Source organism: Schistocerca gregaria, chromosome X (genome assembly GCF_023897955.1).
Source record: "Schistocerca gregaria isolate iqSchGreg1 chromosome X, iqSchGreg1.2, whole genome shotgun sequence".
Taxonomy (NCBI): Eukaryota; Metazoa; Arthropoda; class Insecta; order Orthoptera; family Acrididae; genus Schistocerca; species Schistocerca gregaria.
The window spans coordinates 714,882,751-714,901,457 of NC_064931.1; positions in this window are offsets into that span (position 1 = coordinate 714,882,751).

An 18,707-nucleotide genomic window follows, 5' to 3' on the forward strand; every position below is an offset into this window, starting at 1 on the left:
AATTGTATAATTTGCCGTCAGTTACTAAACTTTAATCAAGATATTTAAAATCTGATTACACAATCAAAATCGTCGTGCAAATAATAGTAATGTACATGTTTCTTTTTGAGGTATCATGATTCATCTGGCTACTATTAATTTCTATAGAAACTGTGAAATGTCTGCCATTCAGGCTTCACAAAGTCCACCATCTTTGGCACTCCCGGTGTGTCTCCTTCATCGACTCAAGTTACCGTCCTCGTCACAGCGGAATTCCCAGCCACACGGCTGGACCTTGCGCTGAGGCTACCCCTCTCGTCCTGCTAACGTTTTCCACCACGTGTTTGCTGCTGGCCCCCGGCTTTGACGAGCATCCTGTGCTGCCGCCCCAGTTCCGAACATATAATATTTCCAGGGCGCCACAACTCGTCCGTTACCTCACACCCTGTATAAGCGGAGCAGAGACGAGTGGGAAACCACTCTAGCGGTGGTAAGGGCCGCAGATGGGGAAATCAGCTAACGTAAGCGACACTGAAGAAGTTCAGATTATTCTGATCCGGTGCCCGGCGACGAATATCTCAAAAACTGTGAAGCTGGTCGGATGTTTGAGCACTATTGCCATGACTATTTATGAGAAGTATCTGAAGGGCGGGGATAGGACGAGTAGGAAACAAGATGTTGGACGTCCACGCCACATTACAGAGCGTAGAGCTCGGAGACCTGTCGTTCTGTAAAGTAGGATAGGCGGCGATCTATGAGAGTTCTGACGACATCTTACGATGCCGGTGCAGGTATAAGTGTTTCGGGGCACACAGTTCACGGGTTAAGGGTACTTTCTTGAACAGGGGACTTTGCAGCAGACGGCCTCTACGTTTAGTCATTGTTGATACAGCTACAAAGTCAATCAAGGATCACAGTAGACACGGAATCGTTGAGGCTGGGCCCTAAACCGATGAAGAGTGTCTCTTGGTTAGAAAAGTCACATTTCTTGTTAACACAATGTCGATGGTCGTGTCCAGGTACGTCGTCAACCTGGCCGAAGGCTGATCGATACATGTGCCGCGCAGGGTTGCAGGCCGTTGGGAGTAAAGTAACACTAGAAAGAACACTTAAGTGGGCTTCCATGACCCCTATGGTAGAAACCGAAGGCATCACGACAGCTGTGGACTACACGAACATTGTTGCAGCTGCCTGCATCTTTAAAGAGTGATGTCTTCCACGATAGCGATGACATATTCCAGCAGGATAACTGTCCACGTCACAAGGCCAGCCGTGCGGGATTAGCGGAGCGGTCTAAGGCGCTACAGTCATGGACTGTGCGGCTGATCCCGGCGGAGGTTCGAGTCCTCCCTCAGGCATGTGTGTGTGTGTGTGTGTGTGTGTGTGTGTGTGTGTGTGTGTATTTGTCCTTAGGATAATTTAGGTTAAGTAGTGTGTAAGCTTAGGGACTGATGACTTTAGCAGTTAAGTCCCGTAAGATTTCACACACACAAGGCCAGAATCTTGCTACAGTCATTTGAGGATCACGACAGTGAACTCACGCTGATTCTTGGCCATCAAATTCGCCTAAAATGAAGCAAAAGAAGAAATAAGAAATCTGGAATTCTATCGTGCTTAAATCCCTCACGTACAAACCACCAGCTCGTAATTTACTAGAATTGCATGGGTTTTGCATTGACATATGCTACTACGTACCTCCGAAAATCTAATGTCTTGTCGGATGCATTTCACGAAGAATCGCTGCTGTATTGCGATCCGAAGGTGGGCCAAGACACTATGAAACAGGGAAGTGTGGTAGGTCCGCTGCTGTTTTCTATCTACATAAATGATCTTTTGGATAGGGTGGATAGCAATGTGCGGCTGTTTGCTGATGATGCTGTGGTGTACGAGAAGGTGTCGTTGTTGAGTGACTGTAGGAGGATACAAGATGACTTGGACAGGATTTGTGATTGCTATAAAGAATGCCAGCTAACGCTAAATAGAGATAAATGTACATTAATGCAGATGAATAGGAAAAAGAATCCCGTAATGTTTAAATACTCCATTAGTAGTGTAACGCTTGACACAGCACCGTCGATTAAATATTTGGGCGTAACACTGCAGAGCGATACGAAGCGGGGCAAGCATGTAATGGCAGTTGTGGGGAAGGCGGATAGTGGTCTTCGGTTCATTGGTAGAATTTTGGGAAGATGTGGTTCATCTGTAAAGGAGACCGCTTATAAAACACTAATACGACCTATTCTTAAGTACTGCTCGAGCGTTTGGGATCCCTATCAGGTCGGATTGAGGGAGGACATAGAAGCAATTCAGAGGCGGGCTGCTAGATTTGTTACTGGTAGGTTTGATCATCAGGCGAGTGTTACGGAAATGCTTCAGGAACTCGGGTGGGAGTGTCTTGAGGAAAGGAGGCGTTCTTTTCGTGAATCGCTACTGAGGAAATTTAGAGAACCAGCATTTGAGGCTGACTACATTACAATTTTACTGCCGCCAACTTATATTTCGCGGAAAGACCGCAAAGATAAGATAAAAGAGATTAGGGTTCGTACAGAGCCATATAGGCAGTCATTTTTCCCTCGTTCTGTTGGGAGTGGAACAGGGAGAGAAGATGCTAGTTGTGGTACGAGGTACCCTCCGCCACGCACCGTATGGTGGATTGTGGAGTTTGTATGTAGATGTAATCATAATTTTTTGGCTCATCAGTGTATATGTCTCTTCTGTGCAGTAATGCTTTACCTGTCTCAGATTTAATCAGGTGAGCAGCCAGTGTGCACTGCCGTAAGATGCGCCAAATGTGGTGGAAATCGTGTGTGAGCGGACTGCCCCTCCCCTGAGCCGCAATGTGTAGTGGCACTATACTGCCCTACAAGAACCAAACTTGAAACTTATGAGTGGCATACATTGATTAATCGCCGGCCGCGGTGGTCTCGCGGTTCTAGGCGCGCAGTCTGGAACCGTGCGACTGCTACGGTCGCAGGTTCGAATCCTGCCTCGAGCATGGATGTGTATGATGTCCTTAGGTTAGTTAGGTTTAAGTAGTTCTAAGTTCTAGGGGACTCATGACCATAGCTGTTAAATCCCATAGTGCTCAGAGCCATTTGAACCATTTTTTTGATTAATCAGCTCGACTCTCCTTTCCTGTTTTGTGGAGATTTCAATGCGCATCATACAACCAGGGGATTCGAGATGAACGACAGAAATGGAGCAGCTATTTTGGACATCACAGATCAATTCAGTTTATTTATTCTGAACACTGATAGCCCAATTCTCATGCCGACATCTGGAACACTCTCGTATGCAATAGAATCTTCAAATACCTCCCAAGGATTTAAGGGGGGATTCTGTTCTTACGTGCTGTGCTCTGATGATTTTGCTGTTCGAAAAACTATGGTAAATGAGAGTTTTCCAGATTCATAGATGCCGTCATCAAAACGGAACTTGCGCAGAGTACACTGGGCGGCGTATAAATCATACGTCAATGAACACCTTTACGTAGGTTTATTGCAAGGGCCCGGTGATGAGCGTTACAATCAGTGAGAGACGGCTATATTTTCTAAAAACCAAGCCAAACCGCTCCAGACGCCGAAATGTCTTTCAGATCCATGGTGGAATCAGGACTGCTCAAGGCAAGTTGCTAAACGAAAGTTAATTTCCAACATCTACACTACTGGCCATTAAAATTGTTACACCAAGAAGAAATGCAGATGATAAACGGGCATCACAACAACGTTTCACCAGGCAACGCCGATCAACTGCTGTTTGTGTATGAGAAATCGGTTGCAAACTTTCCTCGTGTCAGCACGTTGTAGGTGTCGCCACCGGCGCTAAGCTTGTGTGAATGCTCAGAAAAGCTAGTCATTGGCATGTCACAGCATCTTCTTCCTGTCGGTTAAATTTCGCCTCTATAGCACGTCATCCTCGTGGTGTAGCAATTTTAATGGCCAGTAGCGTACAAAAGAGAACGCACCTGGGCGAATTTTCTCAGATACAAACAGGTGTCCTCTACCACTGAACAGATTTTGGAGCAGCAGAAGAAACAATCTTGGAAAATTTCTGTGAGACGCTCACCAAAGGAACTCAGTTGTAATCGGTTTGGTCCACGACAAGCAAATTCCGAAACAGGCCCCTGTTGAGTAATGGTTTACATGGCTGACTGGATGACTTCCACAAAGCATCCCTGAATCACTGCAAATCTCGGATCCTGCTTGTCCTTCGTCCTTGGGATGGATCCAGTCCTTACTGACCTCCTTTCATTTATGAGAATTACGGAACGTCTTAAAAGGTACCAGCGGTGCTGCTCCAGGATATGACGACATCCACTACAAAATACAGGCCAATTTGCCAGACCAAGCCTTACACATGTTGCTCGATATCTACAGTCATTCATGGGAACTAGGCAACTTCCCGGACGACTGGCGCACTTTCGTAATTGTTCCCGTACTGAAGCCCGGCAAAAACCACGATTTTGGCAGTTGACACTGTCCCATCGCTCTTTCTTCTTGCGTGTTTAAAACCTCACAAATGATCATGAAGTGCTGTCTAGAAGGGTGGTTTTTGAGAAACTCCCTTGTTCCCCACTCTCAATGCCGGTTTCGATAAGGAAGAGGCAGCACAGACAGCTTAAGTCTCTTAACTACGGACATGAAACATATTTATGCTTCAAATTGTTACTTGACGGTACTGTTTTTTGATGTTTCCGGTGCGTTTGACAGTGTGGACGTGAATGTCTTGATACGGAAGCTCCAGTCAAAGAATGTGCCTGACCTCATTAGCGGTAACCCTTACTCTCTCCTACGGCAAAATGCTAATCTATGTCACACAACAGGACAACACGTCTGGTCTACAGAGAACTGCCACAAGGCTCCGTCTTAAGTCCTTTTCTTTATGCAGCGCACTCGTCATACCTTGGCACAATCTTTTGTCCGACAGTAAAAACCCTAATGTACGCCGAAGAACATTTGTATGTGCATGTTTTCGCTCAGCTTGAGGATGACGCTAAGGTGATTGGATCGATCAGTGTATTTGCCCTATTTGTGAACTTGCAGAACTGGACTGAATCTGGCAGATATAAAATCTTCAGCTGTTGTATTTCCACGGTACAGATGGACGATAACAACGCCCGAGATTCGATTCGGGCCTTTTACCATTCCAGTAAGGAGCTCAGTCAAATGGCTTAGACTCTTTATTGACAGCAGACTGACGTGTGCAAGCCATGTGGAGTATCTGATTTCCAAAGTCGGTCAATCACTCAGTATCTTACGATACGGTCTATACTGGATTATGGGCGGACGTTATATGCAATGCCTTGACATCTCTAATAAGCAAAGTGGAGGCAAGGGAGATGCTGCTACAGTTCTGGAGGGCTGTCTTGAGTCAGAAATTCATTCTTAGTAGAGGCGCGAACAGTTCACCCTCCAAAATCTTAACTGCCTCATCAAGGAAACTAGAACGCCGATGGGGTTCGAAGGAGGAGGGTACATCTCTTAGTTCAAAGTTTCAGGCAACAAAGATAAGCGATAGTCCTAAAAGACACTCTGCCTCCTTTATTTAGCATGGAATACGAAGAACCGAACTACCGGCCTACGATCTTCTATCAGTCCAGAGGATCAGATCGAACTTTCAGTACTTCTATTGGTACTTCCAATCTGAGTGAATCAAATTGGCCCTCATCGATCAAAATATTCACTAACGGCTCATAAACAAGAGTGGACATCAGCTTTGCTTACTTCTCTGGGGATCCACTATCTTGGAAAATGTTTAAGGTACGGAAGGAAGTCAACATCCGCAGTGCTGTTGTGAGTTGAAGGAAGTCCTTCAATATGCTGTAAATCAGTTCGACAACATCCTTATTGTCACGGGTTCGAGGAGTGCACTGCAAAACCTGAAAAAACTGCACAGCGGCTCTGTCACTAACCGCCATGTGCTGGATGTAATTAAATTAATCTATCTGTGTGAAAGTCAACATAAAGCGTCCAGTAATTATGGATCAAGGGACACATTGGTATCTCATGGAATGAGATGCGTAACCACCTGGCGAAACAAAGTGTGATTGATGGCCAACATTACTACACTTGCCTTTCACAGATCGATTGTGTTGCTAGCGTGAAGAAAAAAGTCGATCAAGAGTGGTCACAGACGTGGGAGATCTCACAACAGTCCAAAGGAAGGCATTATGCCGCAGTACATCCGAGTATTACACGAAAAACGTGCTTTTCCCAAATCAAGCTATCTAGACGTCATACCACTATTATAACGCGTGTCCAGCTTGGTCACAGCTTTTGTCCTTCACATCTTTTTAGGATGAAAGTTCAGCTATCTTCATACCGCGAAGTCTACCCAACAGATTGCAGACTTCAACCATGTGATATCAGGGCGTTCATGCTATGAGAGACAACGCTGAAGGTTTCTTAAGGCCTTGATCAGAGCAGGAATTCCCCAAGCTACATATGTGACGGACCTGTTTCGGCAGCTGACCACGACGGACTATGTCAGACACGGCCTGTTTCTGCAAGAAGAGGATATCAATTTACAAGTCAGATACAAGGGTTCCAGTGTACAAAGTTGTGATGTATGGACTGTATTGAGTGTATGGATGTACGAAGTGTATCATGAAGTTTACCTGGAATTAATGCAATTTCTATTGCCTATGCTGTATGTATGATATTGCATACCAAATCTGGCTAAATGGTTAATGCCAAAGATCAATAAATTACAAAAAAGGTCTAACAGGATAGACTACGCGCACCAGATCTTGCGGCCGAGCTTAAAATCCCTGACTGAATCCTGGGTATGTTTGACTAACAAGGAACTTCTTGAGTACGAGGTCGCAAAAGGCCAATGATGTTTATGGCATTCGAAGCCCAACATATTGTCTATCATGTAGGCACAATATTGCCTGCTAATTGCAACAGGGACGGGACTGAACGTATCCAATGAGGAGCACAGCATGAGGCTACAGAGTGTAGTTGAACGGCTAAGTCAGTGAATAACTCATAACAGTGCTAGAGTGTTAGTGGTACTGATACAAAGCAGGGCAGTGACAACAACGAACATAGAAAGCATTGCATTATGTCTACAACAACAATCGCCGCAGATAACATTTTGCCAGGAAGAAATCTAAGGAATTTCACAGAGTGCGAAAGAAGATGACAGATGAAACATTAGCGTTTCTGCAAGATGAGTCAGTGGAATGAGTGGTGTCATATACGCTCTACCGTGCAGACAATGTACGTGAGGAGCACAATGACGACGATATATGTTTAACAGTTGAAAGTGATACTGTAATATCCTTGTTCGACACATCCCATTTCCACTGAAGTGTAGTAAAGGACAACTATTGTCTAAGGAGCAGGTACAAAACATAATTACGTACATGGAAGATCATCCGCAGCACAGTAAGAAAAAATTATGAACAGATTTTGAATAATGTGAGACCTGAGTTCCTCCTTGCGTATACAATTTTCAAACAACTTACGGGAATTCAATTAAATCGCTTGATACTGAAGGAATTAGATTAGGAAATGAGACACTTAAAGTAGTAAAGGAGTTTCGCTATTTGGGGAGCAAAATAACTGAAGATGGTCGAAGTAAAGAGGATATAAAATGTAGACTGGCAATGGCAAGGAAAGCGTTTCTGAAGAAGAGAAATTTGTTAACATCGAGTATAGATTTAAGTATCAGGAAGTCGTTTCTGAAAGTATTTGTATGGAGTGTAGCCATGTATGGAAGTGAAACATGGACGATAAATAGTTTAGACAAGAAGAGAATAGAAGCTTTCGAAATGTGGTGCTACAGAAGAATGCTGAAGATTAGATGGTAGATCACATAACTAATGGGGAGGTATTGAATAGAATTGCGGAGAAGAGAAATTTGTGGCGCAACTTGACAAGAAGAAGGGATCGGTTGGCAGGACATATTCTGAGGCATCAAGGGATCACAAATTTAGCATTGGAGGGCAGCATGGAGGGTAAAAATCGTAGAGGGACACCAAGAGATGAATACACTAACAGATTCAGTAGGATGTAGGCTGCAGAAGGTGCTGGGTGATGAAGAAGCTTGCACACGATAGAGTAGCATGGAGAGCTGCATCGAACCAGTCTCTGGACTGAAGACCACAACAACTACAACAACAATATTTATAGTGACCGCTGAAAATATTACCTAGCTGAATTCCCATAAGTTGTTTGAAGGTTTCGAATAAATCTGCAACAATATGACCGCGTAGCGTGTAAGGTGTCAAACAAACAACACACCTTACATAGAATTCCTGAAACAATTACGGTTAAATAGATACGTCACACGACATAGTTACTTGAAATTGTACGAATCTTATTGATATGTAAATCGAATAAACAAACCGCCATTTCGTGAATATAAACCACTAAACATCACAATAGTAATTGCACGCAAGTAATTTCCCAGACCCGAGCTGCGAGACGGAGTTCTGAGGGAAGGAGTCACACACGTGTTAGAAGTGCATAAGAAGAACTATGGACATTTGAGGAGGACAAGGCGCATTTATTACAAAAATTGGTGTTTGCGCGTTTTAATTTACAAGATGCGCTACTACGTTATGCACATCAAACTGAGCGTTTCATAGGCTACAGTGATTTCAAGGGATGCAGTGGATGGAAGTTTAACTTCAAACAGTGCTACAGTACTGGAAGATTTAAATAGAAATACAAATATACTGTGAACTTTATGATGCACAGCAAACTGCGGAGTCGGAATGGTGGTGGTGGTGGTTAGTGTTTAACGTCCCGTCGACAACGAGGTCATTAGAGACGGAGCGCAAGCTCAGGTTAGGGAAGGATTGGGAAGGAAATCGGCGGTGCCCTTTCAAAGGAACCATCCCGGCATTTGCCTGAAACGATTCAGGGAAATCACGGAAAACCTAAATCAGGATGGCCGGAGACGGGATTGAACCGTCGTCCTCCCGAATGCGAGTCCAGGGTGCTAACCACTGCGCCGCCTCGCTCGGTGGAGTCGGAGTGAAAATATGTAGAAGAGGTAAACAAGCTCGTTCAGTAAGGAACTTGTTTTCATGTCATACCAGCCAGATTTTGAAGACGAAATGTATATGAAAGCACCCCTGGAAATTAGAGGTACCAAGAAAGTTGTATCAAGAATAACTAACATCAATGCCTTAAGGTATTTGTGTACAATTGTGCTGATTGTTAAGCTGGATGATAAATTGGCTGGAAAGTTATTTATTGTGCTGCGAGAAGTTAGAGGTGCATGATCTTGCAAATGCAGTAGGGAATATTTACGTCACAGCAACAAAGAGTGGGAAAATGGGTGTAAAAGAACTACAACTGTGGTATGCGCACTGTTTTTGGCTAATAACTGGTCAAAACATCTTTCTTTTTCTTGATTCCTCGTCTGCGTATAAAAATCATACTCCCTTAGAGCAAACTATCCCTCTTAGAGATTGTGAGACATCGCAGTTTATACCACATGGAACCACTCGACAAATTGAGCCTCTGGATGTTTATTTTTTCCGTACCCATAAAATGTTTTATCGCACTACCTGCAGCTATGCCTTAAAGGATAAGCTCCACGATAGACTGTTTCTCATTCGGTTGCTTCTCATCACATTCCTTCACCTCTCATCACCACGTTACACCAATATGACTCCCAAGAAGTTCGCCTTCGACGTTGTGGTCACCGTGGCGCGCCATTTTTTTTTCGGTGTTCGTGGTGGAAGTTAATGATTAGTTTTGAACATTTATTGAATGTCTGCGATGTCCATTTTGTGCACTGTAACACATACATCCCATAGAAGATTGTTCCCTGCACCTCTCGGACTCTCATTTTCAGAGGCCCTCCTGATGCACATGGTACGTCATTAGTAGCTAATGTTTTTCCTGTCGTAATTGTTAATACAACACTTTCAAATGAGTCTTACTAAACGTTGTACTTGTGACCTCGCACTCAAGGGGTTCCTTGTAAGACCTTAAACGTGTCTTTATCCTCGAGTCACTACTGCCAACACATGCTTCTTATTCGTGGTGTATCTGCCGGTAAACATGCAGCGTGAGGAAGCCAATGTAGTCAGACTGAAACCAGTGCGTCGACACTGAACAAATGGGAGAGTCTAAAAAGTTAACTCTGTTATAAATTTCTTTTGGTTGTAAATGAAAACAGCAAGCCCAGTGGGTACGTATCTTGCAACACTGCTCTCTGCTGTTGTGTTTCCAGTACGGAACAACTCATTTAACCAAACGGTTATAAGAAATCCCACACCACACAGCTCCTTCGTGATACCAACTATAATAAAAACAGAGTAATAGCAAAATGTATTACAATGTATGCCAAAGATATGAGACCTTTTGGTGCTGTTTCTGGTGAAGGTTCAAAGAACTGGGCTAAGATGGTCTAGATGCACATTATGGAAAAGTCAGCGTTTCGGATGTCATACTAAATCTCTCCACTATAAGCAGACACGTCAAAGAACAGGTTAATACAATTTGAAACACCTTAATACTTCCTGTAATTAAGGAAATTATTAATAAAACATGTGATGCGACAATTGATATATGGCCTGATTTACACAATCAGGTACGCTACTTGACACTTGCAGCACATTACATCAACAAGGATTTGTATCTTGTTAATAATGTTTTATTTACGACATAATTCTCGGATGTTAATATTATGGGAGCAAATATTAAGAAAAACAGCTAGTATGGCTGATTGAAAAATTTCGCAGGACATGTTGCATAATTTGGTTTTTCTCTACGACCAGTTTGCCAGTATAATATTACTGCCCAGGTGCGAGAGGTACTCACGCTCTGTGGGTTCCGTGCAAACGTAGCTGTGTATATAGACAGATTATCCATTCGGGGACTCGAGGCTCTCGACGAGTTTTCCTGTTATCGGTTCCATGGATTCCAAGATTTTTGAGAACGTTTCAGTTTGAAGTTTTAAGTTGAATAACAAATGATAGAAAAAATATTTTTTCCTTGGTATATGATTACAAATTGTACAGTGAAACTTTCCTTTTTACCAAATTTCATGGTTGTCAGTCAACGGGAGGTATTCTGTTGGTTTTGAGGAGAGAGTTTGCGACTATCAGAGTATGTGACATAAATGGCCGTATCTTTTGATTGTATTGACTTATAAGCTTTACTTTCTTACATCACCAAAGGGCCGTACACTTTAATATATGATACAAAATTCAACTTGATGCATTCACCTGTTCTAGAGGAAAAGGGTTTTGATTAGTCAAACAGACAGACAGAGAAACTGAAAACAAAATGATTCTACCGATTCAACTATGGAACCTTAAAAATCATTTAAAAGTGAGGAGAGGGTTCTTTGTGCTGCTCATTGTATTAACGTGGCACTTAGCCACACTTCCGATGAAGATACCGTCTTGCTAAATGATGCTCAGAAGATGGCAGTAACAATAAATACTGCAAAATGCATTGCACGGTACGTGAAGGAAAGTGGCATCTGCTTATCTTTGAAACAAGAGGTCGGTACACACTGGAAAGGCTTGTACACTATGCTAGAATTCTTACACAATGCATATAACGAAACTGCTGCTTTAATGGCGGAGAAGAATCCTACTTACAGTCTATAGCAATGTATGAGAATAAAATTCAGTCGTCTGTTGCAAATATATTATTATATAATACTCAGCTTACATGACGAATTGTTGATTTCCTGAATTTATTTAAAGGGGGCACTGACGAATTAGAAGGCGAAAAAGAACCTACAATCTACTTAGTTCTTCTTTGATTTTACAACAAATCTGTTATGTCAATGAAAATGGCTGTCAAATAGTGAGAAGCGAGTTAAATAAATGCAGATGCAAGTACTGTTTCATTACGATACGAAAAAATGACATATTTATAATTAGGTAGCGTAACTGATGTATACCAACGGGTACAAGGGATTAAAAATCAAGCCGTGATTTCTGTACGTGAGAGGGTCGTAATTACTTATAACTAGAGTTGTAAAACTACCATATTCTACCGTACACTACCATAAGTAAGCATAGACTACTGCAGTTCCCCTAGTAACTTTGGGCAGATAAGGCTGTACAGATATCGAGCGAGGTGGCGCAGTGGCTAGCACACTGGACTCACATTCGGGAGGACGACGGTTCAAGCCCGCGTCCAGCCATTCTGATTTAGGTTTTCCGTGATTTCCCTAAATCGCTCCAGGCAAATGCCGGGATGGTTCCTTTGAAAGGGCACGGCCGACTTCCTTCCTCGTCCTTCCCTAAGCCAATGAGACCAATGACCTCGCTGTCTGGTCTCCTTCCCCAAACAAACCAACCAAGGCTGTACAGCATTACCTGTATGTTCGGTGTGTTGCATACCAATCGGGTGTACATCATAGCGATCGCTTTCCTTACATATGCAATAAGTATATTGCTAGATTCGCTAAAAAACTGGAAGTAGTGAACTGTCTAGAAACTAAACGAGCACATGTAAAAGGCCAGGTAACCTACGGAACATTTTTGTTCTACATGGTTATCCTCCTGTCTGTTACTTAAAAATAAACAGTATTTGTAACAAAATTGAAACTGTCGATGTTTAATTCTGTTTTTGTTCGAGAACTGTTGATTTGTAATGTCAAACAGAGGGGTGTTGTAGTAAAAATAAAGAAACAATACAGATTTATCATATAGTGTTAGAAAACGCAGTTTTCTTAAGAAGAAGGTAAAAACATCAAACATCGCTTGACTACTTTATGGAACTTATGTGAAACATGTTTCTGTTATTCATAAACAACTGTCGCGTTTATCAATTATAACAGGAAGAGTCTTGCCTCTGATCATGATAAGGAACGTTCTATTGAGTACAAAATAACAGTAATTATATAGTAAAGCTTTGCCCAAGCAGAACATATATAAATCAGAAATCAGCCCAAATCGTACAAGCATTCAGTACCCTGTTATATGTTAATTTTTTGTGTAAAGCGGAACGTGCCTAATGCGGAAACGAAATACTAATTTTAAGACTTAATGAATAATTTATTGAATAATATGGTAAGCAGCTTATACAATACAAATGTATTACGGTATACGTTACTTATCCGCCATTTTAAAAGAAAGCTACTATTTTGGTTCAAATGGTTCAAATGGCTCTGAGCACTATGGGACTTAACATCTGTGGTCATCAGTCCTCTAGAACATAGAACTACTTAAACCTAACTAACCTAAGGACATGCCCGAGGCAGTATCGAACCTGCGACCGTAGCAGTCGCGCGGCTCCGGACTGAGCGCCTAGAACCGCTAGACCACCGCGGCCGGCTACTGTTTTGGATATTTGTGGTAAGTTACTGTGGGACCAAACTCCTAAGGTTATCGGTCCCTAGAATTACACACTACTTAATCTAACTTACGCTAAAGCAACACACACACACCAATGCCCGAGGGAGAACTCGAACTTCCGACGGGGCGAACCGTGGCAATGCGCCCGAGAGAGCGCGGCTACACCGCGCGACAAAGCTACTTTCAACTCAAAGCCTGTACAGTCCTGACGGTGCTGTTGGGTGGCGCAAAGCCAAGAAAAGAGGTTCGGTGCACCGTGACGTTGTGGATGTGGACATCCAACGGCGCCGTTCTGTGAATCAGCGAACAAGTTATTCGCAGTGTCGGTAAAGCAAAGGAAATGGTTCGTGAACGCTCTGCCTGTCGGTCTTTCTCGTTTTTCATTACTACTGACGTGCTCGGGCGCACACCAGAACATCGTTGCGCACCGACGAACACTGCTGGAATGTGCGCAGTGAAACAGGGGTTGTTGTTCCGTTAAACAACGGTTTTACCTGGCAGCGTCAAGCATTACAAGGAAATACACTACCTGCATTATTTTCTGCCAGTTTCGGTTGACTAGTAGCACTTTGAGTGATAACGTGATGCCAAACAGAAAGTATGTGTCGCTAGCACTCAACGAAAAGATTACGGAAATCGAGGCGAGTGAGGAAGACAAAGTTTCTCCGCCCAAAATGATGATGTGCTGCAAATGTGGTAACACACAAATTATAATATTTTAAGAAACGAGGAAAAGATAGCAGATGAATGGATGAAAGGGAACGGGGAAAGGAACAATCTGAGATGAAAAATGCACTGGCAGAAAAATGTCCAAGGAAAGACTCATTGTACTGTTGTGTAAAAACATGTTAGGTGACATGGAGAAGCCACTGGTGATTGAAAAGGCGGCAAAACTGTTGATGACTGGAAACATGTTGCTTGATCGGACGGGTCCCGCTTCAAATCGAACGGATGAGCATGTACGGGTATGGAGACAACCTCATGAATCCATGGACCCTGCATGTCAGCAGGGGATTGTTCAAGCTGGTGGAGGCTCTGTAATGGTGTGGGGAGTGTGCAGTTGGAGTGATATGGGACTCCTGGTACGTCTAGATACGACTCTGACAGATGACACATACGTAAGCATCCTATCTGATCACCTCCATCCATTTATATCCGTGTGCATTCCGACGGACTTTGGCAATTCCAGCAGGACAATGCGACACCCCACACATCCAAAATTGCTGCAGCGTGGCTCCAGGAACACTCTTCCGAGTTTAAACACTTTCGCTGGCCACCAAGCTCCGCAGACATGAACATTATTGAGCATATCACTAAGAGTTGCAACAGCAAACAAAAAATAAATATGCTAGACATGACGATTATAAGTTATAAGCCAACAGGTAATTGAATAAGGTTACGAAAGTATAAAACGATACTTGCGCTAATAAGTCAAGAGAGACACATTTTGACAGGAAAACAGCTGGAGCACACATCTCGGACCATTAAGATACAAAAACGGGAGAGATGATGTAATACTTCAGATGATCTATAAAGGGCTATAAATTCTTAATATACTTAAAGGAGCGGAAAGTGCAAGAAGATTAAATACTGTAGGTAACCTGTAATGGGCCATAGATTATTAAGACAGAGAAGATTAAATAATGCAGACAACCATTACAAGACCACATTCCGTAGCAACCAGGTAAGGTGCCCCATTTACTAAAAAGCGTTTAACAAGTGAAGAAATTCCGCCGTAAGAAATGAGCAAACAGTGGGCTGACTAAAACTGAGATAGGAACGTGATATTGAACTTTAAAGGGAAGTATACTGGAAGACATCGGGAGAAATGCTAATCATCATGGAGTAGCGGAATAATGACAAGTATGATGACACGAAAATACGACAGCATGAAACAAAGGCAAGTACTTGATACATTACATAACAACTGCCACCTTAATGGTGAGAAGAGAAACAGACACACTTAGTAAGTACTGAACTACGTGTAAAAACAGACAGAAAAGACTATTTTAAGACTAATAACGGAAGGTTAGGGACTAAATACTGCTGGCAGTGCAAAAAACTAATTCTTTCAGACTGAGAGAGCATGGTGTTTCGTCGAATGCAATAAAAGGAAGGCTAATATTATACGTAAGCACGAAAATGTAAAGTGACGGGGAGAAAAACAGTCGAATGTTGACCAGACCGAAGCAAGGTGAACTAATGGACTGTAACGGACGACGCGCCCAATTACCCGCCTTTAAGGATCCTAGTCCTACCTCCACACAATCCAGCCCCTTAAGCGGGCGAGGTGTACAAAAAGTATAAGTCTGTAGCTCTGTTAGCTTCCAGGCCGGAAGGACGAGAGGCACAAAGTTAATGACACTCAAGTGAAATGTCGTGAAAGGACACTGTTAATAACAGTAATGGTGCCTCCATTTGAATAATTAGTTATGCATTTCTGTTACAGCATTAGAATGTAATTACTTGTTACTAATTAATAAGAATTGTCTGTTTCATGTAATTACCTAATTGATGTACGATGGGAGCGAGACTGGAAGACAGAGAAAAGCCTACCACAAGGAAGCAATGAGCGAGGGAAAAATTCCCAAAGCAAGATTTCTCGACAGCGAATAACCAACAGCAGCTATTATTAGCTTCTTCGTCTTAAGCTTTTTGCAATTTAATTAAAGAGAGTTTTACACCAGAAACGTTTTGCTTTTATTTATAAAGCGTTTTCTGTGTGCAAACTGGATGCATAATTTTGTACATTTTTTGTTGATTTAGATTAAAATCAGCAATTTGTTTATAAAGCTGGTCTGCAAACCGCTTATGGCGTTTCTTCCTCTTGGTTACATATTCTCTCTTTATTAGCAGAGGCTGATGTCGAAAGACTTCGTTTCACATATACACTTAGCAATGTTTGCCTTTCTGCAGTTTTCCTTGCGCTGCATTTATGTTATTTACACTTTCACGTCCCTTTTGGAAACAAACATACTATACCTTGGGTCAACACTGATTAGTGTAGTGTAACACGACAAACTACCGAAGGTATGTTAAATTATGATTAATAAGTAGTTACTAACGGCTATATGCCTAGTATTGATAGATATGAACAGAGACAGCAATATGCTGAATTAAAAACATTCCGTTCTATTAAGATTCCAATATTAGAGTAAGAATCAGTAGAAAGCCATCAAACTATTGGAGGAGAAAGACAACCAGAAACTAAAGTAATTAAATTGAGTATAATCTAAGCAGTGTGTAAGTACTACTGGTAATAAATTATGTTTAAGGTTGAGGTTTTGCTATTTGGGGAGCAAAATAACTAATGATGCTCGAAGTAGAGAGGATATAAAATGTAGATTGGCAATGGCAAGGAAAGCGTTTCTGAAGAAGAGAACTTTGTTAACATCGAGTATAGATATAAGTGTTAGGAAGTTGTTTCTGAAAGTATTTGTATGGAGTGTAGCCATATATGGAAGTGAAACGTGGACGATAAATAGTTTAGACAAGAAGGGAATAGAAGATTTCGAAATGTGGTGCTACAGCACATAACTAATGAGGAGGTATTGAATAGAAATGGAGAGAAGAGAAATTTGTGGCACAACTTGACTAGAAGAAGGGATAGGTTGGCAGGGCATATTCTGAGGCATCAAGGGATCACCAATTTAGTACTGGAGAGCCGCGTGGAGGCTAAAAATCGTAGAGGGAGACCAAGAGATGAATACACTAAACAGATTCAGAAGGATGCAGGTTGCAGTAGATAGTGGAAGATGAAGAACCTTGCACAGGATAGAGTAGCATGGAGAGCTGCATCAAACCAGTCTCTGGACTGACCACCACAACAACAACATGGTTGAGGTCAGTCCAGAATTGGAATAAGACAAATTAGCAAGGGAATTTCTGCCACCAGTCTTGGGTTTTTATAAATTTGTCATTGTCTCTGAGAATTTACTATTTTGAAAAACAATAAAAGGGAAGAATGTGTAACATTTATGTTATATAAGAGGCCTCTGGGACCGTATAAGATTGCGTAATACCCGCAAAGCCTATTGTCTGTATAAAAGGACAATACGGCATTGGAATGTGAAGATTCCAGCGCGGCACTTGAGTGACGTGTGTATCGGTGGTGTCTTTCGACCGTTACGTTACTGGTAGCATGACAAAAGTGAGTCAGCAGTCTGAGAGCGTGGGCCCCAGTAAAGGGAAGTATTGACGGTGGCTCTCGTCAGTTTTTACAAATGTCCTTACAAGCAACATTCCTAATTGTATTGTGACGGACCGATCAAGCTTGGGGTCGCATAAAGTGCGTCGGAAGTAATTAAAGTGTCGAAGGTATTTAAAGTCTAATCTGTCTACAACTGCAGACTGTATAAGATACTTAATGTTGTGCAACGTATTAAGTGTACTGCGATGTAAAAAAGTACAAGAATCAATAAATGGCATTCCTTAAAAAAGTCAAACTGTGTGCTACTTACTGCAATTGAAGTAGCTAAGGATTTCTTCCAAATATCACTATTACAACACAACATCCGCCACTTCTGTACGAGTCACCCCATCGATTCCACTGTAGCGAAAGGACGTCAGGGTAGTGTAATCCCGAAAAACCGCGAGATAAGACGGATTTGCATATTTCCGACGACATCGTCGATTGTATGGTCGCTCTATCACCTACAGCAGCCGTGGCATGTCTTGTCAAAGCGAGGAGAGTATCTTAATTCTATTAGCTACGGCAATCGGACCTTATTTTCTAAATGACTCTCTCATATGAGCGTATATGGCATGGCAGATTGTAGTTTTAATGGAACATTGAGTAATGATGGGCGGTGGTACTACACACAGCATTACTGTAGTTAAACAGGGTTGACAGGCGTTTGGAAACTGTGTGTAAAAAATCTTTGTTACACAAAACTCATTCCACTGCTTTTCTGGGTGACTGGGTATGTAATACAGTGCAACGCCCAAGTGTGAAACGCTCTGAAGTAAAGTTGTGGTGATCGACGGAGAGTAGAACCTACTACCTATATGAATTGTAAATTACGCACAGTCAGAGGCCAGATATGAAATATGATCTCCAGATCTCCAATAGCGTGATATTGGAACGCGAATCGAGGATAAAAATGATTTTTGTCTGGAAAGTATCCGAAGCCGAACTCTTCCACTGTTGTCTTATATCTACGATTAGAAATTAAATATTTATTGTTTCTTCACTAGTAGCGAGACGTTCATATGTTCGGCTAGAGGTAACGCAATGAATAGTTCGCCGCTGCCTGGGCCTCCAATCCCACCTATATCGTCATTGTTGACAAAACAGGAAGAGGTGTCAACTGTCAAATTCCCTTTTACTAGTTGTTACGATCGCACCGTTTACAGAGACATGGAGGAGTTTAGCATCGTGAGGAAACAACAACATGATGGGACAGTATCATCTGGAAAGGTTCAAATCCAGAGAAAAATTGGA